The 13,698-nt window shown below is 40.7% G+C and overlaps 1 protein-coding gene across 1 annotated transcript in view; it reads right to left on the bottom strand.

The window, feature by feature from the left end:
• The window catches only part of LOC134225614 (peroxidase), a 134,052-nt gene that overhangs the window by 96,681 nt on the left and 23,673 nt on the right, over window positions 1-13,698 (bottom strand). The gene's annotated exons all lie outside the window — the stretch shown is intronic.

Genomic DNA, 13,698 nt, shown 5'->3' on the forward strand with positions numbered 1-13,698 from the left:
TTACATATTGTAATCTACCAAACCATTTGGTCGAAAAAGGCCTTTTGTCGCAAAATATATACCGGAGGAATATTTACGTGATGTCGTAGAGAAGTTTTCACTACTTTTATTCGGAGTCACACCATCTGTGCGACGATACGGTTTCAATGTCCGGATTGATTCTGATCAGCTGTTGAGCTGCCACGAGGTGAGGCTTAATTGGCGATGATGGTGTGAAAATTGGACCGAAGATTGGTAACGTACTGCAGACATTGTAACCGCCTACAACGCGAATTGACGATGACGGCGGCGATGTACGTGGCTGGTTAGCGTTTGTCGAGATGATTGCACATACGCGCATTGCAGATTGGTCTGCAGTTTGACGTGACTTGACACAATCACCTTACCGTCGCCGATTGCCGTTTCGAGATTGACGTGACAGGTGGTTGTCAATTTAGAGTCTTGCGTGATTTGGCGTTTTTGATGCAATGTGGAAAACAGGATGAATTTACACTGCTTATGATTAGCAATTAACGATTTAATTGAATGTTTATTTTACCGTTTATTTAAAAAAAAAATGCTTTTGACCAGCTGTCAACGGCGCTTGAAAGGACTCGTTCGTTCACTAGATTTATTTTTCCGAATTGTAATATTGTTGAATCTTAGAACCGGGGTAAGAATTGTCAACTATTCTTGATTTGATATTTATCACCGCAGAGTTATGGAAAGTAGTAACCTGCATCAACAAAGAGGAAATAAGGGCATTGACCCTCAAAAAATAAAGTCTGATCACGCCAAACGACATCCGTATTTGGTTATGTAGTTGCATTCAATTTGCAATCCTTAGCTGATGGAATCTGCAGAACCACCTAGACATTCATAATAAACAAGCAGCGAACCTGCCTTAGCCTAAACCGTGAAACGGATAATTCAAGACAAAATTTTCAAAACGACTTATCTGCTTTTGTAAACAAAGATTCAAACGACGATTTGACGAATCTGATAGCTCTCCAACGCAAACCAACACCACCAATAGGTAGATGAAGGTTTCCGCTACCTATTGGTGGTGTTGGTTTGCGTGGGCGAGCTATCAGATTCGTCAAATCGTCGTTTGAATCTTTGTTTACAAAAGCAGATAAGTCGTTTTGAAAATTTTGTCTTGAATTAAGCGGTTAGCATTAAGGTGATAGTACATGGAATGCTTAATAGCGTATTCTTGAATTTCTTCTTCTTTTTCTTCTTCTTATTGGCATTACATCCCCACACTGGGACAGAGCCGCCTCGCAGCTTACCATTTTTGCATTCGTATATCATGAGGCTAACACGATGATACTTTTATGCCCAGGGAGTCGAGTCAATTTCCAATCCGAAAATTGCCTAGACCGGCACCGGGAATCGAACCCAGGCACCCTCAGCATGGTCTTGCTTTGTAGCCGCGCGTCTTACCGCACGGCTAAGGAGGGCCCCTTCTTGAATTTATTTTGTCTTTTTTCTTGTCATATGTTATGATGACAGATGTTAATTGATAAGTCGTTTCAGTAAGTTTTCAAGCGGTAACAAAAGGTCCAAAATTTGGATCACATGTGTCATTCCCTTAATACAATGAACGAACAAGCAATGATTTTCTAGTCAAGCTGTAGAAAACCAGCGAAAACCCACATTGCTTGTAGCTTTATTAATTATTATGGCCCACACCGTGTCGCGGAATTTCTGCTCCCATTAACGGCAATCGGAGAGGCCCGTGAAAGCCCCGAAGCTATCACCCTGCTGTGATGATTGAGCAATACTGTCCACATTACTGTAAAGCGACATTGGTTGAGCTTTCCGCACCGAACTGCTATGTTCACAAAACACCTATAGCTGGAAGGTATCTGGTAAGTACCAGCTGGGGACGCGACGAAACTGAGCGAGATAGTTTGTAGGTGGTTTGTTCAAGCCCATAGCGACGTTTGGCGACGAACGTCCAGCGACCAACTTTGACGAGGATCGATCGAAGCGATGACAGTGCATTCTTCACATTGCTGCCAATTTAGAATGCTTTTACCCCCGCCCGCGGGGACAGTTATGTAGACTGGTTCAATCGGTTGAATAAGACTGGATAAACTGCTTCGTACAGACATGGTTAATGTCTCTATTAAGATTATAACCCCTGATAGAATATATCCCCTCGAAAAAAATTGTCTACAGATGCAATTTTTCAAGATTAAAACTGCAAAACAGTTTGAAAAATTCTGAAAAAAATACCTAAAGAAGCAAGATTTCGTATTTTTGACTTCATGTGTACTGCGATCTTAGAAGTATGTTGGCTGTAATTTCGCAGACGCTTCGTTGTTTCTCTCATGAAATACGAAGATCTCAGAGATAACAAATGTGTTAACACGAACCACAAACTATGAATATATCATTGAAGATAAACGATTCTTGCACATAGATTTCCACATGCGAGGGGTTTGAATATAATTTGTCTATGTGGCACCATCTTATACTGCCATAGTTTCAGATTTAAGAATGTCATTGATCCATTGACTTCTTTTGGTTAATGGATCAATCGAGATAACTTTTGTATCAAAAGAACTAAATATTAAATAACATCCACGGATTCAATTATATACTCTGTATGCCATATCGATTGATGAAAACTGGTTGAGTTGTACGAGTGAAAGCTCTTTTAATCCAAAAACATTCCCCATCGAGAGTGCCACAAGAATTCTGATAGACGTGACTACACTCTAATAATGCGTCAAAAGGCTTGTACGGAGTGATTACCGTGATTAGTCTATTTGTTTGTGAACTGCCAATTATGTGCCCACTTTATCACCGCTAAGCTTGTCAGATTGAATATTGAGGCACTCGTGTTAATCGCTAAAATAATTTAAATGTTTATGTGGAGGATTGCAACGAAACTGACTCGGAGCAGTGTGGCTGGATTCAAGCTGATACAACCTAATTCTGAAGTAAATTATTAGTCTTCCAGTAAATGGGAAAGTCGTGTGCGGTCCACATTGAGTCTGACTAATGTCAGTTGAGTTAGTTTATGGTTCGGTGTACATTGGCGTTTTTTTCATCTGGTATAAAGTCGTGTGGCATTATGGTCATTTAGAAATAGGTGGTTTTGCATAATAGCTGTTCTGAGATCTGTCTGCAAGATTAATAATAATATGATTCTTCTTCTTCTTGAATTTATTTACCGCGTTCGCTATAAAATGAGTTTTGGATTTTGTTTTCTTCCAATCATCATAAAAAACTAAGAGGGAATCGATTATAGTCTAAATAACTTGTTTATGGAAGCTCAAGCGTCAAAGAGCATAACGAAGCCGAATTCGATAAATTTATCTTATCAGAGGACAGCTAAGAAAGGCTTGAGTGAAGATTATGCACTGTATCGTAATCTTATGCACATATACACCAAATTCTTTCCCAACACATGCCAAAATTGAAACTTATTATGTGAACGAATAAGTTTAACTGGTGTCTCATCCTTGACCTGATACAAAGTGTTACACTAACAGGTTTTCATGAGCAATATAATAAACAAATTACAAACAATATTCAAAACGATTGACGTTTAACAATAATTCACCAGGGCCCTCCTTAACCATGCGGTAATATATGGGTCTACAAAGCAACACAATGCTGAAGGTGGCTGGCAATGGAAGTGTAAATAACAAGCGTATAAAAATATAAAAAAATGTTTGAAGTATTTTGTCCTAGAAATCATATCGCTTCGATGCGTATTTAATGAGAACGAGTGATTCAATCAAATAGCAAATTCATTTCACTACAAATGATGTGGCTCTTTCAAACAGCAGCTTAGTTTTCACCCCATTTTTATAACAAATATTAACAAGTTTGGAGAAATACTCATTAGAAACGATTATTTCCACTACAAAATTCATTACCAATTCAAAATTTAGTTCATTTTTTATTTTATAGTCGCATTATTGCTATTGGCAATCACTTTCTCAAAATCTGGACGATCAGAATCAGGATAATTTTGTGAAGGATCAAATGTTTGGATTTTAAACCAGAATATCGTGCCAAAGGGGTGAATGTAATGAAAACAATATTGTCCCACAGTTCAGAATAGTTTACCAATAAACGAAAAATCAGTTTAACCATTACGAAGCGGTAATGTTTGCTGGCCTAATGTTGAATTTAATAATTTTGGCTGCAAGAGATGAACCGGTCAAGGGCTAAAAATCTTTTAAATAAAGATATATATTTAAAAAAATTGGCTCCGTTATGCTTGTCCACATCTGAGCCTTTGAAATTAGGTTTAAAATGAAAGTATAAGAAGAATTTTTATTTATTGCCTTTGATTCATCAAGAATGGTTAAAAAATGAATGAAAGACTGAACTTGGGAGTGACTCGTGGTCGTGACTGGCTGCTGGTATTAGATTAGAATGCAGGTTTCATTTGGAAAAAAAAGTTGTTCGGGACCCCTCGGTAGATTTTTTTTAAATACCCAGGAAATGAAAGATAAGAAGCTATATTTTCACGTAGTTGAAATTTAGGCGATGCTCATTTTTTGTGTGATAATATTGTTCTACCAAACAACTATCGGAAGCTTGCCGTAGATTTTATGATGAGGAGTGGTTTTATTTTGCAGCGGAAGTGACAATCACGATTGTTGAAAGCTACAAGTAATAACACAACTACACTAACACAACAAAAGAAAAATCAACTAAAATAAATCGACCAATGCAGTTACGTCCTTATGATTCTCAGCGCGAGATTTATCCATTGCTTCCACTCTGATTTCTTTATCGGTAATTTCTTGGTATTTTATGGAACAGATTTTTGAAGGGAGTTTTAGTTCAATTTCAAGGCACGGCAAATGCTGGGTAAAGCGTACCATTGGTATTTCGCGTACCTGAAGGAATAAAATAGACCCCATCTCACGGTCCTTAGCCTCTTACCCAGCAACTCCTATCCCTACCTCCTCGTGGTATTGGCCGGGATACGAGTAACCTTTGGGAAGATCGGGTAACATCGATTGAAAAGTCGGATCTTGGAACGTGAGAACTTTGAATGAACCCGCACGTGTTGGGCTCCTGGCTCGTGAGGTGCAGAAGGTCGGCGTGAGTGTAGCAGCAATCCAGCAAGCACGGTGTCCCTGAACTGGAGAACGTGAATTCCGGGCGGTGGATCCCATCGCGAACACTTCATTCAAGTACCACATCTTCTATAGCGGCGGTGACAGAGCAGAACGAGGAGTTGGCTTCATAGTGATCGGGAAGCAGATGAAGCGTGTTATTCGGTGTAAGCCGATAAGCGACCGCATTTGCGTGTTGAGAATAAAGGACAAATTCTTCAACTATAGCTTGATCAGCATCTATGCCCCAACGAACGATAAGCTTGATGACGTGAAGGATGAGTTCTGAATCTCTTGATAAGGCCTACGGTGAGTGCCCAAAACACGATGTAAAGATTGTCATCGGGGATACAAATGCGCAGATCGGAAGAGAAAGTTTCTTTCGCCCTGTCATTGGTACGGAAAGCCTTCATTCCGCTACCAACGATAATGGTCTGCAACTTGTAACCTTTGTTGCTGCTAGAGGTATGGCAATAAGCAGTACCTACTTCGCACGTAAGAATATTTGCAAACACACCTGGCAACATCCGAGTGGAGACACTTGCTCACAGATGGACCACGTGCTGGTCGACAAACGACATTTCTCGGATGTTATAGATGTAAGGTCCTTCAGAGGTCCGAACATCGACTAGGATCACTACCTTGTAGTTGCAAAAATTCGGGCGCGACACTCCAGCGTCACGAATTCACGAAACAACAGAACGATTCGTTTCAATATCCAACGTTTGTCAGTTGAAGGAGTTGCTGAACAGTACCAGCAGAAGCTGGACGAGCGGATAGGAGATGCCACCGGATTGTGGGAACAATTAGGAAAGCTTTGATCAACTTTGATGAAAGTAATGAAGATACAGATTCGATTGACACCGCAAGCGAGCGGCAAGTGTGAAATGAATAGAAACTGAAGATTAGCAGAGGGCCATATTAGAGAACAATTGTGGGATCATATCCACGAAGCTGTGACTACAACAGCGCAGGAAGTGTTGGGTACTGCACAGCGACGCCAACGAAATGATTGCTTTGATGAGGAGTGTCAGCAAGTGACGGACGAGCAAAATGTTGCTAGAAGTCTAATGCTAGTGGCTCGAACCCGTTCCAACAGAGAGCGGTACAGTGTAGCAAGGGCAGAAGAGAAACGAATCCAGCGCAGAAAAAAAGGCAACACGAAGAGAGTGTGATAGCTGAAGCGCAGGAGAACATGGATAGAAACGATATGCGGAGGTTTTACGCAACTGTCAATGGCGCGCGGCATAAGACTGCGCCAGTGCCCGCCACGTGCAATGACCGAGAGGGACAAGACTATGGTGGCAGCCAGGTGGAGACAGCACTTCGAAGATTTGTTGAACGGTGAAAATGAAGGTGTATTAAGTAGCAGGATGGACATAGTCGGCGACGGTCAAGCTGTGGAACAACCAACACTGGATGAAGTTAAGAAGGCTCTAAACTGCCGCTAACCGCAAGTCGAGCACATCTGTATATGGAGGCCCATATACAGATGTGCTCGACTTGCGGTTAGCGGCAGTAAACGAGCTGAAAAACAGTAAAGCTGCTGGGAAGGACGAGATCTCGTTCGAGCTTCTCAAACACGGAAGTGGGCAGCTGCATCAAACAACCACATTATAAATATGGGAGGATGAAGAACTCCCTGCCGGCTGGTTAGATGGCCTCATATGCCCAATCTATATGAAAGGGCACGAGTGTGCCAATTACAGAGGGATCACCCTTCTGAACTCGGCGTACAAAATCCTGTTGCGTATCCTGTTTAAGAGACTGAGACCGCTTGAGGAGTCCTTCGTCGGCGAATACCAGGCAGGTTTTCGTGTGGGCCGATCAACGACGGATCAGATGTTTAGGCTGCGAATGATCCTTGATAAATTCCGGGAGTACAACTTGCAGACTCACCATCTGTTCATTGATTTCAAAGCAGCGTACGATTCAGTGAAGAGAAATGAGATGCACAGATAATGTCCGAACATGGTTTTCCGGCGAAACTGATTAGACTGATACGTGCAACGCTGGATGACTCAAAATCAAGTATTCGGATTGCAGACGAAGTGTCAACCTCGTTTATGACCTTAGACGGATTGAAGCAGGATGATGCACTTTCGAATTTATTGTTCAACATTACACTCGAATGCGCTATTAGGAGATCTGGCGTGCAGAGGAACGGCACTATCATCGCACGGTCGCATATGCTCCTGGGTTTTGCGGACGACATCGACCTTATTGGAATCGATCGCAGAGCAGTAGTGGAGGTTTTGTCCCACTGAAGAGGGAGACGGCGAGGATAGGCTTAACCATTAACTCTACCAAGACAAAGTACTTGGTGGCAGGAAGATATAGGGGAACCTAGTGGTGCTAGTGCAGAGGTAGTGTTTGAAGTTGTTGAAGAATTTGTTTTCCTTGGAACGCTTGTGACATGTGACAATGGCGTATCCCGTGAAGTAAAAAGATGTATTGCTGCTGCAAATAAGGCCTTCTACGGATTACGTAACCAACTTAGGTCCCGCAACATGTAGATGGAAACGACATTTATACAAATATACAAAACTCTGATTCTACCAGTGGCCCTTTATGGTTATTAAGCATGGACATTAAAAGAGGCGAACCGGAGAGCTTTCGGGGTTTTCGAGCGAAAAGTGCTGCGTACATACAATACTAGGAGGGAAACTAGAAAACGGTGTGTGGCGCAGATGCATGAATCATGTGCTGTATCAAGTATACAAAGAAAGAAGTATTGTGAATCGTATAAAATACGGCAGACTTCAGTGGGCTGGTCACTTAGTGCGAATGTCGGAAGAAAGAATAGCAAAAACAATATTCAACAGAGAACCAGATAGGGGCCGGCGACTTCGTGGAAGGCCACGAACACGCTGGCTGCTCGCGGTGGAATCGGACCGGGGGACCCACGTTCGGGGAAACTGGAGAAACATCGCCCAAGACCGACGATTATGGAGCTCTACAATACGCCAGGCATAGGTGTATCGACGCTGTAGCCAACCAGATACCAGGTAGGTATCAATATAACTCATTGGCGTAACTAGCCCCGATGCCTAGAGGGGGCTATTGCCCCTCCATCTATTTTCTATATATTTTCTTTTCTCCAAAAACGTATCACTTTTATTTAAAAAAATAAATCACTTTGAAATTTATGTTACGTTTTCAATCACCAGGCTCATGTGCTATAAGGGAAGATCCATAAAGTACGGCACGCAAAAAATGGCGATTTTCAACCCCCCCTCCCCCCTTCGTCACCCTTTTTGTATTAAAACTCTAAAATTTTTGTATGAGTCGTCACGCTGCTCGGAACCCCCCCCCCCCTCCCCCCTAGGAGCGTGACGTACTTTGTGGATGGCCCCTAAGGCGTAGCAGAGCCGAATTTCTTTAAATTTTTCAGCGCTTATCCAGTTTTCCGCGATCAGTAATGGCCGCCAGCTTGCCTGTACGCCAGTCTCTGAGTTGATGTTTGCGGAGGTCAACTGCACTCACCGTTCCGAGCATTCTCACCAAAGTTGCAAATAGGAAGGTGCTGATGAAGTGGATTCACGCCTTCTCATGTACCACATCAAAATGCTCGTTTGTTGCTTTGATGAAAATTCAGGAGAAAACGCCACTGCCGCTTATGATAAACGCCGTCGTCCTGGCACACACATCTATCCCATTAGCCCTTCATTTATTTCGTTATGATGGGATGAATATTGGAGGTTTGTTTTCAAACTTTTTCAGTAATTGAGTCCTAAAACAAATAGTTTATTATCCTGAACGCGACAGATTTTGTTGCCGGCACATAAGACGAAAGCAACATTTTTTAATTTTAAATTTAAAAATAAATATAAAAAACTTTTTTGACATTTTCGGCGTTGTTTGATGCTAAATTAATGGTATGTGGTAATGCGCTCAAATTTTGAAGTTAGCATATGGGCCTGACGTTTTGGCTTGATGAGTTCATTTGTTCCGAAATGTTGCCTTTGAATGTATTGAAATGTCTGTAACATAAAGATAACCTTTTAATGACTTAGATTATTAAAAGAATTTAAATAACATCGGTTCATGTATTCTTGACCGATGCACTATCGTTTATAAGTATAAACGAGGTAGGGACCCAATTCAATACCCTACATATTGCAAACTGCTACTTTTCAAATCCTAGGGGGACAAGTTTTTTCTAGGGAGGGCTAAGCCCGCTTAGCCCCTCCCCCCATATTTACGCCAATGCAAATAACAATATCTGCAATAAGTTTGTTATGAATTCGCTTTCCCGGATGAAGAAAAGAAAAATCCATGATCGTCATTACAAAATTATAGCAAAATATGATATAATTATTACAAATAACAATACTTGCAAAACAACCAGTGATAACTTTGTTCTTTTCAATAACAGAATGTGTAATACTGTTAGTAATTTGTGTCACTTTTTATATAACACATCGAGTTATATTTGTTGTTCAATTGAAAACATATTTATGTAGTAACGTAACGAAAAAAAATTGTTACAATTTTTGATATTTTAACTACTAATGGTACATGTTTTATAGCAACCTCTGTTATGTAAAATTGCAGTAAAAGAATAACAATTTATTCCATGCTCAGTAGGGCGCCGTGTTCATGTTTGAACTACACATTTAAACATAAATGATGACGTGCTTCAAATATAAAAAAATCTGTCAGGAACTGGTTGTGTATGTGTAGACTAGAATAATTGTTTGTGGTAATTGAAAAATTTGTAGTACTGAAAAAAGGGCACATTAATTCTGCCAAATTATTATTACAACAAACGACCGTTATGCCAAATGACCTTTATACCAGTCGATTTTAAGCCAGATGCTTTCTCCTAGCCGTTGAGGTGTCAAGTCCCAATGAAACAGACAGTGTATGCGTGGCGAAAAGCGTCAACGAGATTTGCTGATAATGATCCGGTGTTCGAGTATGGCGCGGACGAATGCTGTAGAAGGCAGATAAGGATCTGCTGTATGTTCATACTACTCTTTTTGGAGTAGATAGCGCTGTGCCAGACACTTGAACCATTTATAAATATGTACCAACAAATTGACAAACTAATAATAATAGCGGTACAGTTCTTTGATCTCTTTGGGGACTTTTTTTTACTTGGACATTTGTTCTAGCTGATATGTGCCACATTAAGATGGTATATCTGGATTTGCGAACATAGTGCTAACCATTGTGACCGTTTGAAACAAGATGAAGCGCTTTCAAATTAATCATCACACGGTCACATTTGCTCCTGGTCTTTGTGGATCACGACGTCGTCGTTGGAATCGATCGCAGAGCAACAGCGGTTAAGTACCAAAACGATGAGAGATAACGCCAAGATAACGTCCGACAGGTGTTTTCGAAGCAACCCACTCGTGGCATTAATAATTTCTTAGGCACTTTTCGTTTCAAAACTTTTTGCAAATTATTGCGAGAAAAAAACTGAATCGGTTCTTGAAAAATGAGCCAAAGATTAAACATTTCGTTACGGTAAATATAAAAGATATGCAGTGAACACTTGCTCAAACGCTGTTCGCATCCATCCTAATTTGCCAGTTTTATGAAATTTATATTTCTCAAAAGATGCATATCTGAACGCAGTCAAGTATATATCTAGGTACACATTTTACAACTATTAGTTCCTCTCATGCGACGGAACATTCCCACGTGTTGCCCAATTTGCAACTGCAGCGCTATCAGGCAAAACCCGTCAACTGAAACCCACACATGCCACACCTCATTATCGCCATTTATCCACTGGTTCGGGTGATAATAATAGTCGGCTACAAGCGCCACGAGATTGGGCAACGGACAGAATCGGCATTCCGGCTTGTACTCCTATACCTACAGAACCAGTCACTTCCACTAACCTCCGTTCGACAGCCACCCGCATGGCCCGGGGAGGCCAAACAGAACATAAATCTCGTCACCACCACCAGATGCATAAGTACGATCACGTAACGAACGATCTTGAGAGGAATGTTAAAAGCTCTCGATTCTACACCGGCTCGGCGGTAGGGTGGTTAGGTGCTGGCGAATTCGAATGCGCACGTTTGCAGGCGAGCTGCAAAAAAAAACCTCAATGAGCATTATAATTACACCTGCTTCTGAGTGAGGTACCTGCTACCAGATGCAGCTTCAGTAAGAGTTTTTCCATGTTACCATTTGTATGATCAACGTGCGCGATCGTTCCCAACCTGACGACTGGCGTTCAAATGGTAGTAAAAGCATAGTACCGGAGTCAATGTTTGTGCCTGGCTACCGTACTACCGAAGACCCTTAGTCGGCGATGCGAAGGATGGGATAGAGAGGAGTGCTCTTGGTTTAGGGTTGTAGAGCACTCTTCAACAGTGAGATTCCATGATTGCACTTTTGTACCCGCCAAGCAATGGAACAAACGCGCAAAAATTATGTGGGAATAACGTTAGGTACCTCACCTAATGGGGGTTGTACCAGCTTATGAACGAATTATAGTTAAAGTATTCATCTAGTTATAGGATGGTTGGTAGGTGGAACATTGAATCAACATAGAATAGTGCGTGGCGTCAAATTACGAGTTTGAGTGCTTGGAGCTATCTGAGGAGCTTGGGCAGACGAGAAAATGAGCTCGCAAAACAAAACTCCAATTATCTTCTCAGGGTTATGAAATTTCACTGTTTGCTGGCGATCAACACCAATACTAACCAATAGGCTGATTAATTTGAAGGCAAGCTACTTGAAAGTAAAGTGCGTTGCATTAGATTGAAAATTATGAGTCATTTGGTATTGATGCGCGTGGTCACATTCTGCTTTGGTTTTCACAGCCTTTTTCGGATCATAGAAAATCTGTTATTTTCACTTTATGGAGGATAAATTTCCACGGAAAATCTTTCCAGTTTTCACGTCACTCCACAAATATCTTAAAAGTTTTTATAAGAAATGTATGGGAATTTCCACCTGAAGATCATAGAAATTTTCACGAAAAACTCTTCGTAATCTTCTTAGGATTTTTCTTAGGAATTTCTAAAAGGATCTTTTCCCACGTAATTTCTTAGGAAATTTTATAGGGAAATGTTTCGGAGTTTCCAAGAGGAATTTTAACATGGAAAATTCTGTGGAGTTTTCACAAGAAATTCTTTGGAAAATGTATGCAATTATCATTTAAAAGAACCTAAACTGTTCGTTATTTTTTTTTATTGAAGGGCAAGTTGAAATATCAAAAGAAATACCTATGAACTATTTTCATGTGGAGATTTTGTTTGTGGCTTGCGCTCTCGCGGTTTACAGAAGTAAACAGAGCATCAACGCTCAGAGCCTTTTATAAATTGGTTTCCAAAAGCCAAACTTTCAGTTCAGAAACATGGAAGACGTCTGTAAGATAGACACGGCAATAAGTGACCTATTCCGGACATTGGTTTTAGGGTTGTTTGTCAACAATGACCATTGGCTACTTGGCGGGTGTTGCCAGACAGTGAAGGATTTCCCGTCAATAATCAGTCTGATCAGTGCCACAAAAGCAAACCGAGCCGAATGAGGTAGCAATTGAGTGGCCTTTAGGTGTTTACATGGGTGTTTGAAAGTGTACTTTAATAAGGTAGTTTCTGCCGATGGCGTATGAACACAGTAGCGACATTGACTGCTCTTTCTAGTAGCTCATTACGCGCTTGGACTCGTTCATTTTCATCTAACGTTTAGCACTGGCTACGGATGTGGTAGCACTCCCTACTCGCGCTGAAGATGACTCTAGCTTCATGCTGGTAATCGGGGGCAACTGAGACGATGAACCAGAGAGTATGTTATTGTTCGAGATGATGAAATGTCATATTCGTGATCAGCGGAAAATATGTGCCATACTTAATGGATTAGAATATGATCACATTTATATATTGTATCTTTAAAATCTGTTTGCCTTAGCAATCAAACGAGAAAAAGTATAAACGTTGCAGTTGGAAATTAATTAGCTGCTCATAAATGCATAACTGTCCCATGTAGATACACACCAAAAAATATGAATATAACAGGTGACGTATTTTAATGAAATGACACAAAAGAACATGACATTAACTGGATCGTATAATTTTCAATGTTATATGATTTGAAATTACATGCCACGGAACCTAAACACAGCACCCGGTGCGACGCTACTAACGAGAATGTTTCCTACGGAAAATATCGTTGACCGGACCGAGAGTCGAATTCGCCATCTCCGGATTGGCAATCCTACATCTTTGCTCGCAAGACTAACAGGAGACCCGATTTATTTGAATTTTCTCTGAACACTATTGAAATATGTACCACAGCTATTTTCCGAACCGTAAAATTTGCTTATTCTTACAGCACATAGGTACCTACTGTTGTGAGGCTCACAATGTGAGCCATACTACTGATGGAAAAAAATGAAAAATTGTTACCGATGACCCTTTGCATACTTATTCTGTAATTCAACGGTCAAGAAGATTTTCACATACCTGCAAGAAAGGAAAAGAAGAAAAAGAACCGTTAGAAATTGATGAAAATCCGTAGAAGTTTGTTATGAATTTTTTTTGCAGAATCAAAGATTGAGTACGCCACAAGCATATAACTGTTGCATTTTGATATGAAGTCCAAGACTAACATAAAAACTCCTCCTAAAAAAATAGAAAATTGACAATAGAGA

Source organism: Armigeres subalbatus, chromosome 3 (genome assembly GCF_024139115.2).
Source record: "Armigeres subalbatus isolate Guangzhou_Male chromosome 3, GZ_Asu_2, whole genome shotgun sequence".
Classification (NCBI taxonomy): Eukaryota; Metazoa; Arthropoda; class Insecta; order Diptera; family Culicidae; genus Armigeres; species Armigeres subalbatus.